Genomic DNA, 20,438 nt, shown 5'->3' on the forward strand with positions numbered 1-20,438 from the left:
ACCAAGCAGTGTCCTGGGCACTGGACTTACAGGAATGAACAAAGCAGATAACATTATTGTCATCATGGGAATCATATTCTGGAAGAAAGATGATAAACAAATAAATGAATAAGGATAAGTGGAAACATTCTTAGGCAATTTTCTAAATATTGGTCAAACCAGTCCTGGACGTAAACCCAGACTCTGGAATATGATAGCTCTGGATTTAAATTCCATCTCCACCACTTATTATGACCTTGGCAAAGTCATTTAATCTTTCAGAGTACTAGTTTCCTCACCTGTAAAATGAAGATAACAAAAATCTAACACATAGGGCTATTGTGAGGGTTAACTAAGCAAGCAAACTCTCTGGAAAGTGCTTTTCATAGAGCCTGGTACATAGTCTCTCTAGACTGTAGATCATCATCATTGTCATGATAATTTGTGCCAGGCACTGTGGGTATCAAAAGATGAACAAGACACAGACCCTACATTTAAGAAATACGGGAGGTAAGAATCCATATATTGCCATAGAACAGTCAGAAGCTAGTCAATGAATAGGCGGGAAACAAAAGAATTCTTCTGGTAACCAAGGTTAGGGTAGGCTAGGCCCCCGTCTCTACTTTTCTCCCACACATGTTTTATATCGTCACTCCATTTTCTGAGAGGGAAAGAAATATTCTAAGTGATTGCTGCTCTTCTTTCACATACAACCGTTCTCAAGAGAATCAAGGAGGCTTTTTTTTTCTCCAGTGAAGTGAGAAATTACAGAGTCTGTATATCTGGGCGGCACTTACCAGTTTGCACAATGTACCAGCAAATACACACAGATACTCCCATAAATGATCTCATCAAACCCTGTCTCCCTTCCTTCATCCCCTCAAAATCATACCTACTTGATGTGTTTAACTGTTGTCATTGACCATGAGCTGCCCTATCTAACAAAATAAAGACAAACATCGGCTTAGCTGGTCCCCACGCCCACGCACGTATTCTTGTTTCCACTGATGGTCACACGGAGTCACTGATCCCGCTCTCACGCTTGGAGTGCATCTTCCCACAGTCTCACATGCTGGCTTTTTATTCAAGCGCCCATGAATCTTTCAACTCATATGGGAATTTTCTTACAGAGGAGGCAAGGAGGAAAGTGCAGATGCGGGGGCAAGAAATTAAAAGAGGTTTTGAAAGGAGATCTAAAATTGTATCATCCTAGCCCAAATCTCCCCTTTAACTGTTCTTTACTTGTACATTCTATGCCTGAAAGAAAACTTTTCAATAATTGAGCAATGGTCCAGGCTGTTAGCTTGGCGTCCCACCCACAGAGCTGTGAAATCAACCACACCAGGCTTCAGCTTTGAAATGAGGCAACATCTAACTGGAAACGCGTTCAAAATAAGGAAGCCGACGTAAGGGTCCAGGGTGCTCTTTTTCTTTCCCTTCTCTCAGCCACATCTCTCTCATCCAATCTCAGTGAAGAAGAGTCTTACTTGGTTAATCAAGAAAGAGGGCAGGGACTAGAAGATAGTAACAAGAAAGTTCCAGGCGACTCTTAGAAGTCACCGCCTCCATATCAAACCTGAATAACCAGGAGAGATGTAACCTCTGCATACTTTCGGTCGTGTTGGTCCTGCCTATGCTGCAGGTTTTTCAGGTCCTTGCTTGAGCGTGCACTCCAGAACGTAAATAACCACGCTATCAACAGCCTGCGTCAGCCAACCCAGCTATTTAAACAGGCTGGCATCAGCGGGCGAGGCTTCCAAACCCAGGCTTGCCTTTGACACTTCTAGGTAAGTAACCTGCACCTTACGTGCAGAGGAATGAATTTGTGTAGAAATGAGACCAAGATGCTATAAATTACCATATTTTCTCTCTGGTGGAAAAAGGCAAAGGTGAAAGGGGGAGTAAAAAACTAAAAGCTGGTTTCCAAGCAGGCAGCCAGGAAACGCTGCTGGGTGTAAGGTCTCAAACTCTTGCAAACTTACATGGGGTTGAGGTAGAATTTGGAGCAAGGGGGGAGTCCCTGTTGGCTTTTGGTCAGCAGGTGGGATGTTTTTCTTTCCTCTCCTATTTCTGAAGGACTCTTTGCAACCAGCACTTGAGTGACTATGTCTGATGCATACGATTTTATCATTTAGAAGCTGTTCTACATCCTGTCCTTTTATCTAAAATCAGACACAATATCACTTAAAAAAGTATGTTGTGTTCAATGTCGGGGGGGCGGGGAGAGAAGTCTCTCTGAGCTGAGCAGAGGTGACTAATTGTGAATTTACGGTCTTTTTATTATTTCTGGTTCTCTTAATACTTACCATTTACAACAATGAAAACATGGATTTTGTTTAAGACAAAAGGGAGTTCCTGTGCTCTGGGCTTTGAGGAAATGTAGGTTTGTGATATTTGAGCACAACAGTGTCCAGGGCAACGTGGCATAAGAGTCGTTGACTAAAAAGCCACAACATACCAGGTAGCTTAGGTGAGAAGGTCTTAAGAGAAGAGGAATGCAAAAAGTTCCCCCGAAGTAGCACTACCGCAGGAGAGGGCCTGGCACTGTATTTAGTTAAGTAGGGTTAAGTATGACCAAGGGCAGGCAGAGAACAAACGAAGGTACTGGGGAGGAGGGAGGGAGTGGAAATGGGGGTGAGGGTGGCGGGTAGATGGTGGAGGCTTTATAATTAGACATCACATTCATAAAATGCACGTAGGATTGTAATAAGAAATAGAGCATTATATTAATTCAGTTCATTCTTTTCGGTCAAGGAACCTTTTAAGAAAAGAATCTGGAGAAAGCAGCCCAGGGCCTTTTCCCAGGTAGCGCTTTCCCGTCCACATACATACACACCTTGAAGCTCATCTCCTGGACTCCTAGGATTCCAAGAAACCTAAATTAAGACCTTTGGTTTAAGCTAATGCTTTATTATTTTTATTTTTTAACTGAGCAGAAGCTGCTAAGTGAGGAACCTACAGAGAAGTAGTGGGGGGTTAAAACTCTTAACACGGCAGGCACTTTTTGGCCACCAAACTAAAGCTCAGCTACAAGGTCATAAAGGTTTTATTTCAATCAAGCAAATAAAGATCAAAGGGCTTCTCTGAGCAAAGATAAATTGGGAGAGTGGGGAGGAAGAGAAAAGAAATAAAAGGTGGCTCCTGTTCTCAAAGAGCTCACAATTTACAGTACAGACACATAACTAAGCAGAGTGTGAGAAGGGTTGGCAGTTTGAGTCTACCCAGAGGCTCCTCACAAGAAAAGCTTTGGCGATCTATTTCTGAAAAATCAGCCATTGAAAACCCTATGGAGCGCCGTTCTACTTTGCCACACATGGGGTCGCCATGAGTCAGAATTGACTTGACAGCAACTGGTTTGATTTTAATAAGAAGCCACACACTGTGTGATTCCATTTGTATAAAAAGATGGAAAATTCAAATGAATCGATAGTAACAGAAAGCAGATCAGTGGCTATCTAGGTAGGGATATGGGGAGTTGGGGTTAGGGGCAGGAGGGAGAGATCACCAAACAGCACAGGAAACTTTTAAGGGTACAGGATATGTTCACTACCTTGACTGTGGTGAAGATTTCTCATCTGTCAAAACTTATCAAATTGTACATTTTAAATGTGCGGTTTATTCTATGCCAGTTATATCTCAGCAAACAGCACTTTAATAATATAATCTTTCAATAATTAAAAGCATTTCTAAAAATCAGCTTATGCAACATGCTGAAAATAAAAAACGAGTACTTTCTGGGGAAAATTAAAGAAATAACGAGTAGGGACCAGACAGGATCGTAGACTTCGAAGAGCCGCTAACCTGGTGGTTGTCAGACCTGGAGAACTATGAAAAAAAACACCAGTAACTGGGCCCCACTCCAGACAAGTTAAATCAGAATCTCTGGGTGTGTCGCCCTGGTTTTGGCTTTTTTTAAGCTCCCCAAGTGATGATTCTATAGGAGTCCTGATGGTGCAGTGGCTAAGCGCTGGGCTACTAACCCAAAGGGTTGGCGGTTTGAACCCACCAGCGGCTTCGCTGGAGAAAGATGTGGCAGTCTGCTTCCATAAAGGTTACAGCCTTGGAAACCCTATGAGGCAGCTCTATTCTGTATTATAGAGTCACTATGAGTCGGAATCAGCTTGTTGGCAACAGGTTTGGTTTTTTTAGGTGATTCTAATGTGCAGCCGGGGTTGAGAACCAGTGAAACCCAAAGCCCGCATTTGACAGATGAGCACACCAAGGCCCGAGAGAGGGCGCAGTCTGCCTCTTGCCTCGTGCCCACCAAGTCTCGGGGAAGCCCAGGGAGCACACAACACAGGAGCTCAGAGGAAGAGGACCCCGAGACTGTCACTTCTGGGTCCTCAAAACCAACCTTCCAGCTCTAGCTAGAATAGGGTATCTGGTGTCTCAGGGGAGTTCTTGGAACCCAGACACGCTCCTGGGTAGCAAGCTGGAGGAATTTCTCAGAGAGCTCAATGGCGCGTTATTTGAGGATTATGCTAACGTGGGAGAAGAGATTGTGAGAAGGGATGTTTCAAAACTGAAGCTTCTTTTTGTTCCCTACATAATATTTGTATAAGCAAGAGGATTATAATTACTGAAAAGAATCACAGCACACACACCAAGCACTCTGCTCTGGAGAACAGCCAAGTTGTTCTTTCAGCAAACACCGTGACTTATCAGCACTGGGATGGGTCAAGTTGACACCACAGGGTCTTTTCTTTATGATTTGCAGGCCAGCCCCAGGCAAAATCTTGAGTGGGTGAAGTTTGTCTTTGTGACTACCACCCTTCCTGTCTGTCCCTCACCTCCTCCTTGGCACTGCTGTGGGTGCAGAGGTGGGTGTGGGACTGCAGTGCTTCATCAGCTCTGCCCCGGACAGCTGGCCTTGCTTTGGATGGTTTCCCACCTCCCCTCCAATCCAAATGTGCCATTTCCGGGGTCTCGTTCCCTCGGGGCTTATCAATCTCTGAAAGATTAATTGAAGTTACGATGTTAATAGACAGTAATAGTCTAACGAGTTGTGGCCTCCCTGGGATATTAAATAGGTTCGAGCAAGATAATGGATATGGGAATTCTTTGAAATGTTATACAAATACAACTACCATTTGAACTTTAAAACGGTGCAATCAGGAGAATCAAAGTTTTAAGCAAAATACATCATCCCTTCTGATCAGAATGCCAAGCAACTTGCTGGAGAAAATAAACCGAGATTGGGAGTTTTCAACAGAACTTCTCAGTTCTCATCCTGTAGGCAGCTGTGGGCCCCGGTAGATTTCTTTTTCTGAATTAGTTGGTTCTCTGGCTCCTTTCATTTACAGTTCTGAAAAATGAAGCTGCCTTAACATGACTACTGTGGAGATAGTTGCGGTTGGGTGCCATCGATATTCAACTCAAAGCGACCCTGTGTGACAGAGTAGAACGGCCCCATACGGTTTTCTTGTCTGTAATCTTCACAGAAGCAGATCGCCAGGTCTTTCTCCTGAAGAACCACTGGATGAGTTTGAACCGCCAACCTTTCAGTTAGCGGCCAAGCATTTAATGGTGGCACCACCAGGGCGCCTTCAGTGGAGACAGACTGTCAGGAAATTCTGCTCACAGGGCTTTTGTAAATATTTCCTGGTTCCTTCCCAGGAGCAGAAGGGCGACAGTGGCAGAGCAGCCCGCCCAGCCTTAGTGGCAGGGGCACCCTCCCTTGGGGACCTAGTCCTGTAGCCTGTGGTGAGGGAGCCCCTCAGTCCCTGTGACTCCAGGCCCATGACAACATTTTTGTCCTATTCGAAAAGCTGAGATCTCTGCAGCTCTAGTCAGCAAGTTGTAGCTGCCTGTGGTATGTTCTGCCTCTGAAGTGGGGCATGGTGTCTATGTAATTAACCTCCCTTCTCGGGGAGCAGATCTTATAGGCAGTGGGGAGCCAGGGCAGCTGGGCAGCGAGCGGGTGCAGCGGCTGGCAGAGCCTTCACTGGTGAGAGCAACTGTGAGGAGGGGAGGCCAGGTCTCACAGGTGAAGGTGGGCACCAGGGGACTCAGGTTCTGGGAAAGGGTAAAAGGCAGTTGGCATCAGGGCTGCCAAGGCTGCTTGAATGCCGCTGTTTGGAAGCCACATGTGTCTTTTCCCTGCCAGTCAGAGTTTCTGAAGCACTTTTTGAAGACGTTTGCACTGCTAACAAAATAGGTTTGTATAAATGTGACAGCATCTCTTCCTTCCTTGGATGACTTCTTTGAACATTTCCCCCCTCACCTTTGTTTCCAAATTCTCTCAGTGTGCAATGGCTTGGATCAAAGTGTCACTTGGACATTTTTTTTAAGGCTGTGTCATGACCTAGCCTGGATTAATTTTTTTTTTTGCTATTATTGTTTGGCTTTCTTGAACTCTTAAAAAGCCAAGTGAATAGGGAAGATTGAAACGGCTATGCAAAGATGAAATTGTTGGCAGAGGGTGGCCTGTGGCCCAGAGTGATTTACAAACCACTACCCTGTCCATTTAAGATCCAACATCTGAGGCTCCTGGGGCAGCCCCCAACCATCCGTCCCGGACCACATCTATTCTGTTTACTCACCCGAGCATGAGAGTGGGGAACAGGCTTGACAGGGATGCACAGAAGGCCAAGACTGTGAACAGAACGGATTCTCCTGACTCAGGGCGTGCATTCATATGCTGTCTTCCTGACCACCCCTGCTTTTCAGGGACCCAGATATGGATTTGGGGTTCCAGTGCTGTTGGCTCTGAATAACCATGGAATTTGTGGTATGTGCATACCTAACTAAACAGGTACGAGTCAGGCTGTCCTTTTTATTGGCGGGGAAAGTGGCTGCACCTGTCTTTTAGCAATATGGTAACAGTCTACCACAGAACTCTGCAGTGTAGACAAGTCCTGGCAGAAGACAGCCCAGCTGAGGGAGCAGAGTACAGGCCTGACGGTCAGGAACCTAGGTCCCATTTTCAGCTTTAACTCAGTTGTGATAGAATTTTACAGCAGGAAGGAACGCTAAAAATTTGTTGCCCCAGTAGGATGGTGAGTAGCACCTCCTCTCGCTCTCAAAAATACCTGGTCTGAGGAATAAGTTACATGGTCACCCTATGAATACAATGGAGCCCTTGTGACGCAATGGTTAATTGCTTGGCCTCTAACCAACAGGTTGACAGTTCAAAGCCACCCAGTGGCCCTTCGGGAGAAAGACCTAGAGATCTGCTTCCGTAAAGACTGCAGCCAAGAAATCCCTATGGAGCAGTTCTACTCTGTCACACATGGAGTTGCTATGAGTCAGAGTCCACTCTGCGGCACCCAACAACAGCATAAATACAATAGATGAGGGTATAAGACAATAAAGTGACGTGCTGGAATCTTAGGGTTAGTTGGTGGCTGAGCTGGCTCTGGAACTCAGGTCCCCTCACCCTCATTCTAGCCTCTGTGCCAAAGCTCTTACGTCCCCCTGTGATTCAGGTTCCCTGTGGGAAACATTGCATCATGCTGCCCAGACTGAGAACTGGCTCATTTATCTTGACTCACCAACAAGTTTAGTATAAATGCTGAGAGTTCAAGGAATTGTTCATCACAAGATCAAGTTACTGTCATATCTGTCTTGGGCTCTTTTTAGCTTATGGCCATGTTTGAGCAGCGATAGAAATCCTTTTAAAAGTAGAAAAGTTGGTTTTCACCCATCTCCATATAATCGATGGAGTCCCTGGGTGGTACAAATAGATAATGTACTCCGCTGCTAACCAAAAGGTTGGAGGTTCAAGTCTACCCAGAGATGCCTAGGAAGAAAGGCCTGGCAATCTACTTCTGAAAAATCAGCCATTGAAAACCCTATGGAGTACACTTCTGCTGTGACACACATAGGGTCACCATGAGTCGAAGTTGATTCCACGGCAACTGGCTCATATAATTTTTTGTAATTCACTTCTGGTGGTTTTGATAAAATGTGACCGAACATGAAAACTTGCCAGATTTGATGAACTACTCTCAAGAACAGAGTGAGCCACTCTGTCTTTATATGTAAAAAAAACCAACACAAAGCAAAACCCCAGGCAGACATTGATCAGTTCTAATCTCAGTGTTTGTAGGCAGGACATCAAGGGCAGTCGTTCTAGCAGATGGATCATGATAGAAGTTTCCTGGAACTCTTTAAGGTTGGGACAGATCTGCCTAGATAGTCTAGTCTTTGTTGATGTGTTTTCATTTCCTTCCTGCATGGTTTCTCACTGAGGAAATTTACATAAACCATCTTCCCTAGTTCTTATATCCCCTTAGCCCTTCCCAAAACTTCTAGTCTGCTGATGTCCAGGAGTAAAATCTGTTTTATAAAAAAAACTGTAATTCAATAACTTATGCCTGGAACTTGTCTATCATTTTATTATTCATTCTTCACACCCTTACCAGGAAGTAGAATAGCATCCTTTGGAGATGGCTAAGACTAGGATTTATGAAGCAGGAGTGAAGAAAGTGTGAGGCCACCCCCTTAAGTCCCCCACCCTCTCTTTCATTAGCACATTGTATCTGGTTCAGGACTCCACAATTTAAAAGTCCTTGGAACTAGCTCAAAGAATAGTCTCCAAAACAAGTAAAAACCACCAGTTGGCATTGAGTCGTCTCTGATTCATGGTGACCCCATGTGTGTCAGAGTAGAACTGTGCTCCATAGGATTTTCAATGGCTGATTTTTCAGAAGTAGATCACCAGGACTTTCTTCCAAGGCACCTCTGGGTGGACTCAAATCTCCAACCTTTTGGTTAGCTGTGGAGTGCATTAACAATTTGCACCACTCAGGGACTCCCCAACACAAGTTTACAACAGTAAAATCAGATCCACAAGGAGCAGCAAAGGGACCTGATGTTATTTTACTTGGACAAGAGAAGGCCAAAAAGCCATATAATGACGATGTTCAAAAGCATGGGGGGTAGTCATGGAGGTCAATGACCTCCTTGTCCTTTGAGGGAAAAAAATCAAGGCCAGAGATCGGTGGAGACTGCAACACAAAGGATTTTAAGTGAGTCATGAAGTATTTCCTCATTGTGCAAAAAAATACAATGATGGAAAGAATTATACAAGGTAAGCACAAAAAGATAGGGCAGTCCATCATTCTTTTAATTTTTTAGGGTTTTTTTTCCTTTATCGTTCTCTTTCCCTCTCTCTCTCTCTGTCTCAATTCAACATTGTTTTTAAGATCTACCTATGTCATTGATTGTAACTCTAATGCATTATTCCTAATCGCTTATTAATAGTCCATTATATATATTATTTGTTACTAATCTAATCCTTCAGTGTTAGACACTTCTGCTGCCTCCTGTTCTCACAAATGATGCTTCAAAGAATATCCTCATACATGTGCTCTACTGCCCTTTAGATCCGGTTGGTGGGAGACAGGGGAAGGAAAAACGACAGGCTGGATGGCTTACAATTTCTTTAAGCAACATGGAATATTGAGTTGTCCATGAGCAATGGAGACCCATGATATCAAAAGTTCTGATCTAGTATTTCACACATTTAGAAGCTTCTCCAAGCTCCTTTATAAGAGATCAAGTGACTGGAATAATTTTCTGGAACTTAAAGAGGGTGATCTCAGTGATTTTCCCTTCTCAACGTCACTTTCTCAAACTCAGGCTAGTCAATTCTAGAAGCAGTTCACTTCTTCGCATTGGTCACCAATTGCCTGGAAGAAGTAAATGAAATGTTCTATGAAATCTAGTTAATCATGAGGTTGAGCGAAGTTTCTAAAATTTTTGCCATCTTAATGATTGCAAAACCTGATGTCATTCAGTTGCCCAACATTATATCCTGAGTCATTGGGAAAGCTGCATTAGAACCTTAATAATGGTACCTTTTACTTATATAGTGTTTTATAATCTGCAGTGCATTCATAAACATACTCCATCTCATCGAATACTTACAATCACCCCATGAGAAAAATGGATAGGATTATAGCTTCAATTGTAGATGCAGAAATGGAGGTCCAAAGAGATTGAGTCACTTGGAGAATAAGTGATAGAGCTACAAGGAGAGTGCAGATCTTCTGAAGCTCTGGTCTCTTTCTGCAACATCCTGATGCCTACTGGCCAGAGAAGTGATCAACCATGGAGCCAGAGCTATCATCTAGCTGGACTTTCTGGTGTGTCTGTCCTACTCACTTATTTTATGATGCGAATAAGTGGGCCAACGCTGCACAACCTCTGTTTGTCCCATTAGCTGGACACCTGTTCATAAAAAGAACTCAGGGAAAACATAAGGCCCATATAACTGAGTAGCATGGCAACAAGCAGCATGCATGGTTGGACTTTGACATAACTGGAGCTCTGTAAGGTAGCAGGTGTGCGTCATTCTATCCATTAGTTACTGCAGTCATAAAATAAGAATGGCAGTTGGAGCGTAAAACAATAATTGATCAAAGTACCTTGCGCAAAGAGAACATTTCATTCCCTCAAAGAATCTTTTCTGGTCTTTTCACAAAGCGAAAATAACCTGAGGGTGTCATGCCTGCTTGCACTAGGCAGATCATAATGGAAATCCATGAGAATGGGTGGCCTAACATGCATGTGTAACACCACACAGGTCCTTAACTACTGTCCCTTACCTATGTAATTTGGGCTCGGCAAAAATATTATAACACCCAGCATACATTCTTCATAAAATAAATCATGATGTCACGTTCCCAGAATTACAGATGAACAGCCCTTTTCAGAATCAGAAAGAAATTCTGATTTTTAACATTCTAAAGTGACTGGGTGGCTCCAGAGCATTATGACAATTCTATCTACTTGATTCTCAATTATCTGTGTATGGCATGTCCATATCAGATTTTTACATACCAGATTGACTTCCATCATCTGCATTTAACCTTTTGAGCAACTTTCTTCCTCTGTACAACAAACATATACACCTTCCTGCCTTGTAGTCTATAAATCTAATTAATACTCACTTAAACAAAACATAATTAGGAGGTTAAACAGGCAACCAAAAATTAATAACATATCCCAAAACATAAAGAGAATATTTATTAGCTGCCATTTTGAATTATGCATGCCATTTTTCCTCTCCATGAGCTGTTGAGAAAGTTGATCTTTTAGTTATTCGCTTCTAAGCTTAAGTAGTGCAAATTTCTCTTTAGACTTAATGATTCCCTTTAGAAAATTTTGAGATTATTCTCCCCCACAGTAGAAATCTATTTGTCTAATTTCTTGGCATATTAGTGGAGTCCCTGGGTGGTGCAAAAGGTTAATTGGCTCAGGTTCTAACTGAAATGTTGCAAGTTCAAGTCTACCCAGAGGTGCCTTGGAAGAAAGGCCTGGTGATCTACTTCTGAAAAATCAGCCATTGAAAACCTTACGGAGAACAGTTCTGCTCTGACACACATGGAGTCACCATGAGTTGGAAGCAACTCAATGGCAACGTGTGTGTGTGTGTGTTGGCAAAATAGGGCATTAGATCAAAGAAAGTATTTGATAATTCAATTTATTTCACAAGCCTCACCACCCCCCTTCTGCATTATCTGGTTTGAAAAGCCCTGAGCACATGGCTGTGGCCCCTAGAAATCTCTAGGGCAGGCCATTGTTGTTCTTTTGTTTATATTTGATCATGGGACTCAGCTCTGAGATGTACGGCAATAAATATTCACACTTACTAAGCATCAGTGCAATGGTACTAACGATACCCAAACCAGGCAGAGACCCAAGCATTACTCATTCTGCCAGATACATTTCTATCCTACATATTCAAACAGCAATAAAAATGAAAGGTCAGGAAATTTGAAGCTATAGTGTATCCTCTTCCTGTTTACCACAGAACTGCAGCAGTCTGCTTTCTTATGAGTAAAAAACAGCCTCCTGTTCACTATTGTCGTTAGGTTGTATGTGGTTCTCTCCTCTAAGATCCTAATAGATCTGCATCTGGCTGATCAATAACAGCAGCAAGTTCAAAAGGAGAATTTTTACTATTCCCTACCTGTCATGGATTGAATTGTATCCCTCAAAAAATATGTGTCAACTTGGTTAGGCTATGATTCCCAGTATTGTGTGGTTGTCCTCCATTTTGTGATTGTAATTTTACCTTAAAGAAGATTAGGATGGGATTGTACCACCCTTACTAAGGCACATCCCTGATCCAATGTAAAGGGAGTTTCCCTGGAGTGTGGCCTGCACCACCTTTTATCTTACAAGAGATAAAAGGAAAGGGAAGCAAGCAGAGAGTGGGGACCTCATACCACCAAGAAAGCAGGACCGGGAGCAGAGCACGTCCTTTGGATCCAGGGTTCCTGCGTGGAGAAGCTCCTAGTCCCCAGGAAGATCGAGGACAAGGACCTTCCTCCAGAGCCAACAGAGAAAGAAAGTCTTCCCCTGGGGCTGGCTCCCTGAATTTGGACTTCTAGCCTACTAGACTGTGAGAGAATAAATTTCTCTTTGTTAAAGCCATCCACTTGTGGTATTTCTCTTACAGCAGCACTAGATAACTAAGATACCTAAGTGAGGAAGAGCCCTGGTGGCACAGTGGTTAAGTGTTCAGCTGCTAATAGAAAGGTCGGCAGTTTGAACTCACCAGCCACTCCACAGAGAAAGATATGGTGGTCTGTTTTCGTGAAGATTTACAGCCTTGGCAACCCTATGGGGCAGTTTTACTCCATCCTATAGGGTCACTATGAGTTGGAATTGACACGATGGCAATGGGTTGGTGGGGCCTAAGTGAGAAACTTAGCATTTTACATACACTAAAGGGATCAGATGTCCAGGTTTACCTGGGACACTTCTGATTTATGCCTACTGTCCTGGCATAGTTATTAATAATGCTCCTTTTACCCTTAAGTGTCCAAGGCTGGATGACAAACTATATGGTCACCCTAATTTAACAGACAGTGGAGTCTTAATATCAAAAAAAAAAAAAAAAAAGCATTCAAAATGTTTCACAGGCTCTTCAGTAGTCCTTTGAGGTAGGAACTAGCCCAAATTGCTCAGCAAATCAGGGACAGCGCCCAGAATAAGCCTCTGCACCCCCATTCTCAGGCCAATGACATCAGTAAACCGTTGATGAGGAGTAACACAAAGATCATTTAAAATCGAGGTCAGTGTGATCATCAGCATTTTGAAAAGAAAACATCTCAGAGGTTATCTGATCCAACATCTTCATTTTTCTGGACTAAGAAATAACAACACTTTTGGAAATCTGTATGTTGTTTTAGTTTTCTAAGTTACTTCATAAGCATAATTTCCTTGGATTCCAACTGGAGTAAGTAGGCGAGGAAAGAAGTTTTTAACCACATTTTACAGAAGAGAACTAAATTTCAAAGAGGTTAAATGACTCACCCAAGGTCGTGTGACTTTAAGTAGAGGAGTTAAAATTAAAATCCATATCTGACTCCTTATTCGGGGCTATACCAGTTTAATATTTTTATTCATTAATGAGGATTTAAAACGTATTCCTCATATATAATTCTCTGTAACTGATGCTATATATTCAAAAGCACCTTACTTCTGAACCCCCTCGCCATCAAGTCCATTCCAACTCATAGCAACCTTATAGAACCCTACAGGACAGAGTAGAACTGCCCTATAGGGTTTCCAAGGAGTGGCTGTGGATTTGAACTGCTGTCTTTTTGGTTAACAGGCAAATGCTAAACCACTGCACCACCAGGGTTCCACACCTTACTTCTACTTCTCTTTTCTCAACTGGCCAGCAACTATGCTGTTCTGGTCTGACAGCACCACTTGGTGACTGGGTCAGAGAAGTGAGTAACAAAAGCTTTCCTATCCCCTCCTTAGGCAGCACAAATGCTAACCTAAATGTTGGTGGTTCTAACTTACCCAGCAGTACCACAAAAGAAAAGGCCTGGCAATCTGCTTCTGTTAAGATTACAGCCAAGAAAACCTTATGGAGCAGTTCTACTCTGTAACACATGGGGTTGCCATGAGTCGGAATCAACTCGTTGGCAACTAACAACAGCAACCCTTCTTGTCCCTTGTGTGGAAGGATGGGTGGGGTAGGAGGAAACCATTAAAAGTAATCTCTGGCTTTTTCTCTATTTTCCACAATTCACAATGTCATTAATCATATCTCAGAAAAATCTACTTCTCACATTAACATTCCCATTCCCCTTCTTCCTTTAAAGCACCTGCTTTTGAAATAAACAATTTCTTATTAAATTTAACTAGGATATTTCAACAGTATTATTATTATTACTATTTTTCCATTACAAATATATAACATTTCAGTTACACCCTCTTTTGTGGGTTAGCCTGGGATTCCGTCTACAATTTCTAATGTTGTTTCTAAAGAAAACTTTTCTGAATTCATAACTATCACCATAGAGAAGACCTTTAGAAAAGCAACCAATTTACAAAATGGAGATCTCCTCTGAGGAGGCTGTGGAGATGGGATTGTCTCCTTTCATTCATTCATTAACTCCTAAGAATGTAGGCTTAATACCCCACTTATTCACAGCACACTCAACAAAGAAGACTAAGGTTTTATGATTGTCTTCCACCATTTCCATATGTTTCCACATACAAGGCTCTGGATTCAAACAGGAGTTGGGCCATCAGTGAAAAGAATTCAGTGTGTATACAAAGAATTTTAAGTCTGGGGTGAATGAGTAAATAATTAATTGCTGGAAGTCATTCACAGACACTCTTCTCCAATAGCTTTTGATCATATCTTTGTATTTTCTGTAAGTGGCTGTAAAAAGTCTGGACCAATGAAAGACTTGTTCCAACAACAGTTTCGGGAGGTTCCTTTATCAATTCAACAAAACTCTGTACATCTAGGGATTAAATAGCAACAATAATCACTAAGATCGAACTGGTCTGGTTGAAGCCAACCTTTCCATTCTGTTGGATGCTGTAAAATTTTCTTATTTGTAACTATATTATTCACATAATGTCATCTTTCACTTTTGTCTGCACCAATTAAAGAACAACAGGCAGGGAAAGAAAAAGCAGCCTGGCTGGTGGTATTAACTGAAATCAGTGGCTAATTCATTTAGCTGGTCAGAGTGGTCTCTGGTCAGCAGGATGGAGAAACAAGGCACAGGGATGGAGACACTGCTCCCAGACTAGCTCTACCCCACAGGACAACCAGGCCAGACACTGGGCACTGCCTCACTCTTGTCCCGGGTAACGCCACCCAGCTTTACTGCCTCTTATTCCACAACCACTCATCAGGGCTCTTCTGTCTGCATAGCTAAGAGGAAATACGGTGTAGTGGTTAGGAACATGGACACAGAAACCAGACTTTCTAGGTGTAAATCTTTGCTTTGTCACTTACTAGAACTGTCATCTTAGAAAAGTTGTATAAATCTCCTTGGGAAAGTTATACAAGTCTCCATCAATTGCCACATGTGTAAAATCAAGACAATAAAAGTGCCAGCCACATAGTTGATCAAATGAGTTAACTCATCTAGCACTTAGAACAGTACCTGGCCCAAGTAATAACTTGATAAAATTATTATTTATTGAGATTTCTGCATGTGATTCAACAATAGGAATTAACTTTGGTTGTCTGGAACACTGAGGACCAAAGATATCAGAAAGCTAGAAAATTTTTTTCTAATTTTATGTTCTGGTTCTGAACATGGCTAAAACCCTGGTTGTTGAAAACATAGGATAGTCTCTTCCTAAGTTATATCCTAAATCAAATCATGACAAATGCTATTGGTTTCGACATCTAATGAGCACCTATTAAGAACCACACACTTCTAATGAATGCTGGGGAGATATAAATGTCTAAGGGATGACACACCTCCCCATGCCCTCCACCCTAGAAGAGCGTATAATTTAGTGAGGAAGAAAAGGCCCATGAACAAAATATTTCAAAACCTTTCCATTTGGCTATTATTCTCATAGGGCGAGACAACTTTGAAAAATCTATCTACCAATTCATAGAATATTTGTTTCTGCTTATTATTAAATTTCTCATTACTTATCTACTGCCCTATTAATGCCTCCTCATTAATAGATGAGAGGAAAGGAGAAAGTGGAGAGTAGTGCTGGAGGATGAACAGAGAAACCATTATTTTAGTGAAAATACCAACAACTGAGGTCAAACCAATACACATTGTAGAAGTGCTTAATGAGAAAACATACTTAAGATAGACATCCCTGACTCCTCCACTTTGAGTCGGTCCATCCAAGGATATATCCTATGATGAAATAGCACATATAGCATTTGATTTAAAAAAAAAAAGTTTTAATTCCAACCAATGTGGTTTGTCATTCCAGAAAGATAAAAAAGAGATTGTAATTTCAGAAAGAATGAAATTTATAAACTGTCCTTACCAGTTTGCCACCCAAGAAGTTTCCTATCGAACAACCAGCTCACAACCATTTAAAGAACAATATCTTCCGAAAGTGCAACACTTTACAGTTTATAAACACTTAATAGTATCATATGAACTTTATAACAAGTCTGTGAGCTGGGCAAAGGCATGTAATGTATTATTATTATTCCTCTTCTTCACTTGAGAGAAATGGAGACTCAACAAAACTGAGTAACATTTCAAATGATTAGCAGTCAGGATTTCTAATTATTTGACCTTTTAACTGTTGTTATGTGCTGTTGAGTCGGTTCCGACTCATAGTGACCCCGTGCACAACAGAATGAAACACTACCTGGTCCTGCGCCATCCTCACAATCCTTGTTATGCTTGAGTCCGTTGTTGCAGCCACTGTGTCAATCCATCTCATTGAGGGTCTTCCCCTTTTTCGCTGACCCTCTGCTTTATCAAGCATGACGTCCTTCTCCAGGGATTGATCCCTCCTGATAACATGTCCAAAGTATGTGAGACGTAGTTTCTCCATCCTTGCTGCTAAGCAGCATTCTGGTTGTACTTCTTCCAAGATGGATTTGTTCATTCTTTTGGCAGTCCATGGTGTAGTCAGCATTCTTCGACAACACCACAATTCAAAGGCGTCAATTCTTCTTCAGTCTTCCTTATTCATTGTCCAGCTTTCACATGCATATGAGGTAATTGAAAACACCATGGCTTGGGTCAGGTGCACCTTAGTCCTCAAGGTGACATCTTTGCTTTTCAACACTTTAAAGAGGTCTTTTGCAGGTGATTTGCCTTTTAACTACATTACCTTAATTTTCATTTTGTTCTTCTGCTGGGTTTCCTGGAACACAGAGGTTTCTAAAGTTAGAGGAAAGCTATTCTAAAGAGGAGAACCTGGAAAGTAATACGCTGAGTTAGCAATTACATAGAGCATATATGAAAGCACATAACAAATATGCAGAACTTAAAAGTCAGCAGCACTTCATGTTTTTAAGCCTTGGGTTACCAGCCGTGCAGTTTTAGAGTAGAGCTGAAATGTGGAAAACCAAACCAGACGACACCTTTGCCTGACAAAGCATGTGGGAATAAGAGGTGCATTGGTTGATACAGTCACTGACGACCAGTTGGAATGGCATGAATTCAAATACCGGTTGGCATCTCAATCTTTTTGACTTCTTCAAGTCAAGTGCAGCATGTTCTGGGAGAACAATGTGCTTATCACTGTGAATTGGCAGTTATTCTGCATGTGCCTGTAACTATTACACTGGGTCAGACGTTAAAGACCCCTGTCCTGACTGGACAAACTTGAACAAATCTTCCTAAATTATCTATGTTTCAATTTTCTCATCTGTAAAATGAAATCAGAGCAAAACTCGAAAGAGGAGATTCCATTACTGCTATTGCCCTGGTTTCAAGCAAATACTAGGGCTTTTCAAAGGAATGATGGAGGTTTGCAAGAAGGCTACAGCATCAGCTAAGGGAATGTGGTTGGAGAGACCACAGAAGGTCAACAATGGCCTAGCCCACACTGGGAAAGACTGGTGGCCCCAACCACAATTCTTCACTAAAGTGATAGGCAGTAAAATTAGAGCTCAAAGATCTGAATAGGTGATTCAGTAATATCCTAGAATTGCTGACATCTTAGTAAATAAGGAGAATATATTTGGAGGCATAAATCAGTCTTGATGCTCATGAAATCACACGAACTATCTTTACTGCCACAGCCAGAATAAAAGGTAGAATTCTGAGTCTTCCCTAATGCTGTAGACAAGTTCTGCAAAACAAGACTAATTCCATTCTGATTTCCAAGAGAGGATTGTGAGAGAAATTAAAATAATTTATATCAATCTGCTTTTGAACTGAAGCTCAGCACACCACGTTATCACAGTCCAAACACTTGATTATATTATTTGTTTAAACCCACAGCCTAATATTCGCTCTCTTTCCCACTTTTCCTGTCATCCCTGCATCTTCTCTTCTTCTTTACTCAGTTACTGTTCATTCATCTCCGTGGTTTTCATTTGGAGACTTTTATATTTACCTTTTTTTTTTTGGCCAATAATTGATATAGTTAACACATATTTTTAAGGGCAGAATCAAGTCCTGACTCCCAGGAGTTCTGTAGAAGGGAAAAGGGTGACACTTATAGCATAATACAGACAAAGCAGCTGCTGTGATTAGTTTTCCATACATTTTTTTACTGTTCTTGTTGACCAATGGAAATCACCAAGCTAGTCTGGAGACAAAGTCCAAACTCTCAATAAATACCTCAAATTCCCTTCTGGGCTAGAACAGGAAATACTTTTACACAACAAATAGTAAACATATGGAAACTTTATCCCCAAGAAGATACACAGACTGAAAATATAAATAGCTTCAGGAGGGTTTGTAGATTATTCGTGGATACAAAGCATACATAACAGTTTTGGCAAAAATTAAGATGTTGACAATACAAGTGTTGAGAATGTGGTGCAAAGGAAATGCTATATACTTGGTAGGAGTGTAATTTTGTGCAACAACTTTGGAAAACAATTTGATGTTATGTTGTAAAGCTAAACCTGCACCTACCTTATGAGCCAACAGCTCCACTCCTAGTATATACCCTAGGGAAATCCTGGTAGATGTGCTTCAGGAAATACATACAAGAATGTTCAGAGAGGCAATGTCTGTAATATCAAAAGCTGGAAACAACCCAAATACCCATCGATAGGAAAAGAGATCAACAAATTGTAGTATACTCATAAAATGGAATTTTATTGAAAATGAATGGACTTCTCTACCTGCAGAAACTTGGGTGGATCTTTGAAACAATGTTGAGTGAGAAAAGTAATTCTCAGAAGAATTATATATAGTATAATACCATTTTTATAAAACTCAAAACAAGCAAAACCAAAAATTATATGATCTTTTAAGGGGCTATGTAAATGTGATAGGAAGCCCTGGGTGGTGAAAAAGTTAACCATTAACCAAAAGGTAGGTAGTTTAAACTCACGCAGAGGCGCCTTGGAAGAAAGTCCTAGTGATCTGCTTACGAAAGGTCACAGTCTTGAAAAACCCCATGGAGCACAGTTATACTCTAACACACATGGGGTCACCATATGTTGAAATTGACTTGACAGCAAAGGGTACATATGTGATAGAACTAATTTAAAAAGCAAAAGAATGATAAATACAAAATTCAGAATCATAGTTTTCTCCAGGGGCAGGTCAGCAAAGGGATTGGGGAAGAGATACAGGAAGTTTTAATTCTTAAATTAGGTGTTCACTAGTGTTTATTTAATTTATGCTTCATAGCTTACATGTACTTTACATATATTCTTTTGATACTTAATGACCTTTAAATAGAAAATGAAAATGTTTACTTCCCTAATCTCCTAGGCCGACCTGATGGAAAACAATTCCCATACTTTTCCTGAAAATGTTACTTCATACTGTCATACTTACCCAGTGCTGTTGTAACAGAAATACCACAAGTGGGTGGCTTTAAAAAACAGATATTTAGCTCCAAATTTTTTCCAGTCTGTAGGTTATCATTTTACTCCTTTGGAGAAGTCTTTTGAGAAGCATAAGTGTTTAGTTTTTAGGAGGTCCCACTTATCTAGCACATCTTTTGTTTGTTGTACATTCTTAGTTATGTTTGGGGTTCTGTTTATGCCGTATATTATGGCCCCTAGCATTGTCCTTATTTTTTCTTCCATAATCTTTATTGTTTTAGGTTTTATATTTAGGTCTTTGATCCATTTTGAGTTAGTTTTTGTATATGGTGTGAGGTATGGGTCCTGTGTCATTTTTTTCACAAATGGACATCCTGTTTTGCCAGCACCGTTTGTTAAAGAGACTGTCTTTTCCCCCATTTAATGGACTTTGGGCCTTTGTCAAAGATCAGCTGCCTATAGGTGTATGGATTTACATCTGGATTCTTTACTCTGTTCCATTGGTCTATGTGTCTGTCATTGTACAGTACCAGGCTGCACTGAGTACCATGGCCGTATGGTAGGTTCTGAGATCAGGTATTGTGAGGCCTCCTGCTTTGTTGTTCTTCTTCAATAATGCTTTACTTATCCAGGTCTCCTTTTCTTCCCATATAAAGTTAGTGATTAGTTTTTCCATCTCAGTAAAGAATGCTATTGGAATTTGGATCAGGATTGCCTTGTATCTGTAGATTGCTTTGGGTAATATTGACATTTTCACAATATAGAGTCTTCCTATCCATGAACATGTATG

General features: G+C 41.3%; 1 protein-coding gene across 1 annotated transcript in view; it reads left to right on the forward strand.

The window, feature by feature from the left end:
• Nucleotides 1-1,354: 1,354 nt before the first annotated feature.
• The window catches only part of HOPX (HOP homeobox), a 40,831-nt gene continuing 21,747 nt past the window's right edge, over nucleotides 1,355-20,438 (forward strand). Inside the window, exon 1 of the mRNA XM_023737312.1 lies at nucleotides 1,355-1,766. The gene's annotated coding sequence lies outside the window, so the exon portion shown is untranslated. The remainder of the gene's footprint in view (nucleotides 1,767-20,438) is intronic.

Source organism: Trichechus manatus, unplaced genomic scaffold (assembly GCF_000243295.1).
Source record: "Trichechus manatus latirostris isolate Lorelei unplaced genomic scaffold, TriManLat1.0 scaffold00101, whole genome shotgun sequence".
Lineage (NCBI taxonomy): Eukaryota > Metazoa > Chordata > Mammalia > Sirenia > Trichechidae > Trichechus > Trichechus manatus.